The sequence below is a fragment of the Panthera uncia genome, chromosome E1 (genome assembly GCF_023721935.1).
Source record: "Panthera uncia isolate 11264 chromosome E1, Puncia_PCG_1.0, whole genome shotgun sequence".
Taxonomy (NCBI): domain Eukaryota; kingdom Metazoa; phylum Chordata; class Mammalia; order Carnivora; family Felidae; genus Panthera; species Panthera uncia.
Window position 1 is genome coordinate 48,461,817 of NC_064814.1, and position 7,255 is coordinate 48,469,071.

The 7,255-nt window shown below is 50.9% G+C and overlaps 1 non-coding gene across 1 annotated transcript; it reads left to right on the forward strand.

The window, feature by feature from the left end:
- The first annotated feature begins 5,244 nt into the window (after window positions 1-5,244).
- On the forward strand, window positions 5,245-5,316 carry TRNAW-CCA (transfer RNA tryptophan (anticodon CCA)). Its single transcript has one exon. It is a non-coding gene; the product is annotated as a tRNA-Trp (tRNA).
- Window positions 5,317-7,255: the final 1,939 nt, after the last annotated feature.

Genomic DNA, 7,255 nt, shown 5'->3' on the forward strand with positions numbered 1-7,255 from the left:
GCAATTAAAGTGACTTGACCGGAGTCCGTTAGAGCCTACTCAGAGAACGAGAACAATATGTATTAGAGAAAACCAATCTGAGAATGTAAAGTGGGAAAAGGGGCCCGGACCATAGCTTCACACAGTTGGCAGGTGGCAAGGACAGCAGGACTGGAACCTCTGTCCTGACCCCCAGCCACCTTCGTATACTTGCTCACTCCTTGGTTGAGTGGATCTCCTCACAGTGACCCTGGTCTTTGTCTGTGTCGCTGAAGACATTTCAACTCCACCATTAAATTCTGATAATAGGAACAAGTCTCTCCTTTTTATAGTCACAAACTATACCCCATATTAGAAGAGCTCTGTCGTAGTCCGAAAAAGACAGCGTCTTCATCTTGCTGTTGACGGAATGACAGGGCCGTGCCTGCCAGTGAGGCCGATCTCTGCGCGAGCCCCTACTCACTAAGCCTCAGTTTCCATCAGATGCATTTGGTCAGCATTTTTTTTTTTTTAACATTTTATTCATTTTTGAGAGAGCACACGCGGGAGAGGGGCAGAGAGAGGGGGACAGAGGATCTGGAGCGGGCTCTGCATAGACAATAGCGAGCCAGGTGTGGGGCTTGAACTTACAAACTGTGAGATCATGGCCTGAACCAAAGTCAGACACGCAACCGACTGAGCCACTCAGGTGCGCCTGGTGAGCATCAGTAAGCAGGGCCTTTGGGTTTAGTAAAATGAGGCTGGAAAACATCTCCAGAGACAAGTGAAGCCCACATGGTCACATGGGGCAAAGACAAACTGAGAAAGTCACGTTTATTGTCACATAGGGACTAGCTAGACAGCACCCACAGCTGATACGCCAACAGACATAAACCTTCCAGCTTCCGGAATTCCATTTCTCCAATGTAAAGGGTATCCATGCTGCCCCAGTCCCCTCTGGCCATGAAAAAATGTGGCAAACTTTTAATGAAACCATTGAAAAATATTCAAGCCCAAGGGCGCCTGGCTGGCTCAGACAGTACAGCATGCGACGCTTGATCTCAGGGTCGTGAGTTCAAGTCCCATGAAGGGCACAGAGCTTACTTAAAAAAAAAAAAAAAAATCAAGACCTGACTAGTGAGCCAAATTTCCCTGGTGTCGACTGAACCACCTCCTCGTCCGACTCGATTTTGACTCAGGGCGTGATCTCACGGGTTCACGAGTTTGAGCCCTGCGTCCAGCTCTGGGCTCATACTGTGGACCCTGCTTGGGATTCTGTCTCCCTCTCTGCTCCTCCCCCGCTCGTTTTCTCTCTCTCAAAATAAAAGAAAAAAAAAAGAGAATGAAAATCTGGCATAAAAGAAAATTACCACGAAAATCGAAATGCCTTAAAAAAATGCCTAAAGTAGAAAAAAAAAAAAAAAGCCTAAAGTTCCCCCCTCCATCCCCCCGCCCCGCCCAAATCTGCAGTGTTTTTGCCTCTTTGCAGCCACCGGATTCAAGTTCCATCTCCCGTCACTGATTTAGGAGTGGCCTTTACTTACTGTCAGTTAATCAGGAGGCTAAGGTCCTGGATTACGCCACCCTGGCTCCCAGTGAAAATTTAAACGTTCTACCAGTTTCCAGGGTGTTTTTCCTTCGGAAGAGTGGAGAAGCAAGCGGACAGCCTCCAGCTGTTAGCTTTTGGCCGCTACAGTTTGCACTCCTCCCGGAGTGGCCCTGGCCTGTGACACGGGGTTCCTCCGCCAGGCAGTCTTTGTCCTGAGCCACCCCACAGGTTGGTAGGTCTATATCGCCACCTGACAGCTCCCCCCACCCTCCTCCGGGTCGGCTTCCTCCCGTTTCCTTTCACAGGTGTCACCCCCAAGAACCCAGCCTGCAATGAAGCTGTTCCCCAGAGCTGCGTTGCAGAGAGGACACCCACTCCACAGAGTATTACCCTTCTCTCAGTGTTCAGGTCCCGGTTGGCATTTGCTGGAAAAGGAATGTGTAGAGCAGAAAGATCCAGGACGTCTTTGACGGGCTTTGGAGAGTTGGAACGTTTTCAGCCCCTTGGAAAATAGAAGCCAAGTAAAAAGTTTTTCTAAGAGAGCAATCGCCTGGGTCTGAGATGATGCCACACGAAGCAGAGACGGAGAAGCCAAAGTTAACATGTTTTTCTCAGGGGTGAGGCAGCCCTTGCTATAACTTCTGCAGCCTTCCTTCTCCATAGCAGTTATTTCTGGAGTTCTCGCTGCCACATCCTTTTAGTCAAGTGTCCCTGTGTATTCACTCACTCCAGGGCCAGCTTCCCTGCCTCCCTTGTAAATCCAGGCTGAACTTGAACAAGAGAACAGTCAAGATGGCTCCTGGTGCTTCATTATTACAAACACAGTTCTGATGAGAACAGTCTTGAGGGTCCATCATTGCATTCACCCTTAACTTTATTTTTTTAATGCTCATTTATTTTTTGAGAGAGAGCAGGGGAGGGGCAGAGAGAGAGGGACAGAGAATCCTAAGCAGGCTCTGCACTGTCAGCACAGAGCCGGATGTGAGGCTCGACGTCAGGAACCAAGAGATCATGACTTGAGCCAAAATCAAAAGTCAGATACTTTACTGACTACTGTTTCTTTTAGTGCATATTCTCTAGAAGAGGAAATGCCTGGACAGAAGCATTTGCTACATTACAACCCAAACAGCTAGTATCAGTTTACATTCTGTTCCAGTATTTCATGAATTCTAAATATTCACCGTTTTCCCCACACCTTGCTCATGTTGGCGATTACTTTCTTTTTGTGTTTAACTGGACAATGACTGTTGCGTAATTTTGAAATTTTCTGTATTTTTTTTTTTTTAATTTTTGCAACGTTTTTTATTTATTTTTGGGACAGAGAGAGACAGAGCGTGAACGGGGGAGGGGCAGAAGAGAGGGAGACACAGAATCGGAAACAGGCTCCAGGCTCCGAGCCATCAGCCCAGAGCCTGACGCGGGGCTCGAACTCACGGACCGCGAGATCGTGACCTGGCTGAAGTCGGACGCTTAACCGACTGCACCACCCAGGCGCCCCATGAAATTTTCTGTATTTTTAAACAGAAGTTGTGTGTGTGTGTGTGTGTGTGTGTGTGTGTGTGTGTACATGTGTGTGTTTTAATAGAGTTTGGTTCTAAGGTTAAAAAAAAACAAAAAACAGTTGTGTGTGATTTCTGGGCAGTCACAGAATTTCAGTGAGCCGCAGGCTGGGATGACGGTGAAGCAAGTGAGGCATTCCCCACCACCACTCCTGCCCCCCGGTGCAAAATACAAGTGTGGGTGGCTCCAAAAAAACTCAGCAGTCAAGATAAATTTAAGAATAATGCAATATATTAAACATATATATATATCAATGCAAAAAACACAAGATACACAAAGTATCAAAATTGTACACAAGAGCCTTCAGCCCTGCACATCAGCATAACTGCCTCACTCCCGTCACTTTAGTTGGCCCTGGCAAGCAGGCGTCTAACTTTTAAAAGGACCCTTTAATTATATCTGCCCAAATCTCTTTCGTCCCTTCATCTGATTGCATTACCACACTGTAGTTTAGAAAAACTGGCTGTTGGTTCCACATCCTGGTCCCCAGGAGGGTGGGGACCTGACAGGTGTATCCAAAAATCTGAGCAGGGGGATTCCAGAGTGTCTCTGGTCTTGCCTTGGGTGTGAAGCATTTCTTCCAGTAGCTTCTGGACTCTTGGCCTCGGTGGAAAAGGCACTGGCTTCTCCTCTCAGTGACTCTGCCTTGTGGCCAAGGCCAAACTGTTTCCACCACTCCCTAGCTGACATTCCTTCCCAGTTACAATTCACCCCCGGGGCCATCAAAAGCAATAAGGAAGTGACTCCCGTCTGGATATCTGGAGATGTAATCAGTAATCTGGGGCTAGCTGACCCGTGCCTGGCCCTGGGGACATCGACAGAACCTTCTGGTCTCTGCTTCTCTGACACCCTTGGCAGGCTGCCTCAGGACTCACTGTTAAAATGCCTGCTATGCTCACACCTGGCCACAAGCACATGCCAAGACTCCTATCCCGTTTGACATGGAGAACCTCTGGGGGGGGGGGGGGTCTCAGCTGCCAGAATAACCAGGATGGTGAGATGCCCTTCACCCCCACTGGCTTCACTGAGAGCCCCAGACACCGTTCCTCTTTCCCTCCTATAGTGAGGCCCATTCCAGGTCGTTCCTTCTCTGAAAAACACCAGGCCCTGTGGGTGTTGTATTTAGAATTGATTGATGTTTCGTGTTCCTAGACAAGGATAGTGGTGTATATTACTAATGGCTTTTTTTTTTTTTTTAATTTCAAGAGCTTACTCACTTAATAGTCTTATTTTTCTTAAACAAAGGGGGGAAAAAGTACTGTCCAAAAGCAGGGACTTAAGACTCCCAAGAGGTGGACCATGAGCCCCTTAAAATCATGCTAGGAGAAAACATTAACTGAAATACGCGGACAAGATGACGACAAGCGAGGAAACTGACAAACTGTTATGTGCCATAAAATCCCATCTCAAAAATGAATCTGAAGTGACCGGAAGGGGGACGCTGATGTTCCCTGTCTCGATCCGGGCGCCAGACAAGCAAGGATTTATACTGCGTGCAAACGTGCGGCTACTTTTCGCTCTGCGTTCCATTCATCGAGTCAAAGGTCAAAAATATACTGGGGATCACACACAGCCGGTAAAACTCTGCAAAAAGAAATGTACACGAGCGTCAGCAGTGGCGGTCTCTGGATGGCGGCGTTTTCAGCGGCTCTGATGCTCTCGTCCAGATACTGTGCTGACCCTCCTCAAAGAAGATGTTTCCTTTTACAGTTCACAGGACAGTCCCGGCTTGGGGGGGGGGGGGGGCGCCCCGTCTTCCTTCCCCCGCCCCGGCCCTGCCGGGTCGCGGCCACCGGGAGCAGCGTCCTCGAACCCGCGCCGCGGCGGCCGCCGCCATTTTCCGCGCGGCGGCCGGAGGGCCTGGCGAGTCCGCCCCGCGGAATTCGGGAGCCGCTCCCGCCCCCACCCCGGCCGCCTCCGATCTCCCCCTCCACACCCCCCACCGCCCCGCCGCCACCCGCCCGGCCCCCGCGGCCGCGTCCCCGCCGCCGCGGCGCCCGGCCCGGGCTCGGAAGCCGCCGAGCGCCGGTTTCCCGGAAGTCGAGGAGCGGGCCGCTCGAGCTCCTCCCCTCCGACGCGCGCCGGGGGGACCGCGTCTCGGAGCCTAGGTGTTCCCGGCCGCGGGACCGAGCCGGCGCGGCGAGGTCTTTAGCGACGCAGAGTCGTCTGCTCGCTGTGACCTCGTGGCGCAATGGTAGCGCGTCTGACTCCAGATCAGAAGGTTGCGTGTTCAAGTCACGTCGGGGTCACGGTCGCCTTTTTTCCCTCGCCAACCACGGAGGGCCGCAGGAAGCGCCGCAAAGGCCGTTAGGGGAGAAATCCGGCCTCCGGCGAGCGTTGTCACACTGCCAGCGGGCGGAAAACCCCGCTCTTTTTCCTCGCATCGCGAATACGGGGTTTATAAATGCGACTGGGAGAGGCAGAGGTTCCTTGCGGCGGCCGACAGGAGGCGCGGCGACAAGCTCAGAGTGACCCCCCCCCCCCCCCCCCCCCGCGGGGCGGCCACCACCCCCCCGCCCCCCCCCCCCCCCCTGCGCCCTGGCGGCCGCCCTGCCACCCCCGCCTCCGTTGATCGCGGGCCCCCGGGGTTACCAACCCCCATCCTCCACCCACCCCACCCTCGCCTCTGCAAAGCCGCGTCTCCTCCCCCTCCCCCTCCCCAACGCACTTGGGCCCCCTGGGAACGCCACCTGCCGGAAGATTGAATTCACACCTGCAGGGGCCTCTCGTCCAGAAAGGGGGCCCTTGTCCCAAGGTCTGGTGCCTTCTGGAGCCGTGTCCTGACCGGCTCTTTCCGCCCGCAAATGTTCCCGACGCTCAGAAGCTCGGTGGATTTGGCTACAGGGATGGAGGACAGAGTCTTACTTTTCTTTTTTCTTTTTTCTTTTTTAACAAGCATACCCAAACGTTAACATTAATTAAATCTGGTTAGAGAGTACATGGAGTCTAATAGGAAACCTGGGTTCCGGTCGGAATTCACTCTGCCTGCAGAGACCCAAACGTGCAAGTCAAAACATTAGTTTATAATTTCCTGGGTTATTAGGACCCACAGCAAGCTGGCGGGGGTATATTCTCTCTGAAAGAAATACATTCTCAAACCAGGCCTTCTACTTTTCGCACACGTAAAGTGCCAGTCCAAATACACTCGCATTTTATTTTAAATAAATCAAAAGAGAAGTCCTTCTGCATAAGAACCAGCAAAATCAGATCCACAGACTTCGGATATGGGGATTCTCAGATACAGAATGCAGATGGGTGGGTTTAATCTTTTAAAAACGAAAGGACTAGGGCGCCTGGGTGGCTCGGTTGGTTGAGTGTCCAACTCTTGATTTCAGTTCAGGTTATGATCCCAAGTTCGAGGGATTGAGACCCGTGTTGGACTCTGTGCTGAGTGCGGAGCGTGCTTGAGGTTCAGTCTCTCTCGCTCTGCCCCTCTCCCGCACTAACATGCTCTCTCTCTAACATATAAACAAAAAACAAATAAGTAAAGCAAAAGAGTGGCCTAAGAAATTAACAAGAGACAATAAAAACGACTTGATATGTTTCAAATACCAAAAAAGAAAATTCCAGAAATGAAAGAGTGAATATTCGATTTTAGAAATACATGGGTGTGTTATCTAGCAGATTAGACAGAGCTAAAAAATAAGAATGAAATAAAATATTTTGGCGGTTCAAAATACGTTTGTAAATCTTGACATTCCCTTCAAAAGGTGATGCCTAATTCTCTTCCCCTTGAGTATGGGCTGAACTTAATGCCCTTCATCTAACAAGTGGGAAAAAAGTAGACGTTACAATGTGTGAGTTTGGGCACTTGGTCATAAAAGAACTGTGGTTTCTTGCCTCTCTCTGGATCCCTTGCTCTGGGAAAGCCAGTTGGCCAGTTGCCAGGTTGCAAGAACCCTCATGATGTGCTACAGAGAGGTTCACTTGATGAAGAGTTGAAGTCTCCAGCCAATAGCCTCATGAGTAATCCCCAGTCAGGTTCTCGATGAGTGCGCCCCAGCCAGCATTTCGACTCCACTGTTACACGAGACCCTGAATCAGAACCAAACAGCTAAGCCACACTCGAATTTCTGACCCTCAAAAACTATGTGAGATAGGGGCGCCTGGGTGGCTCAGTCGATTGAGGGCCCGACTTCAGCTCAGGTCATGATCTCACAGCTTGTGGGTTCGGGCCCTGCGTCAGGC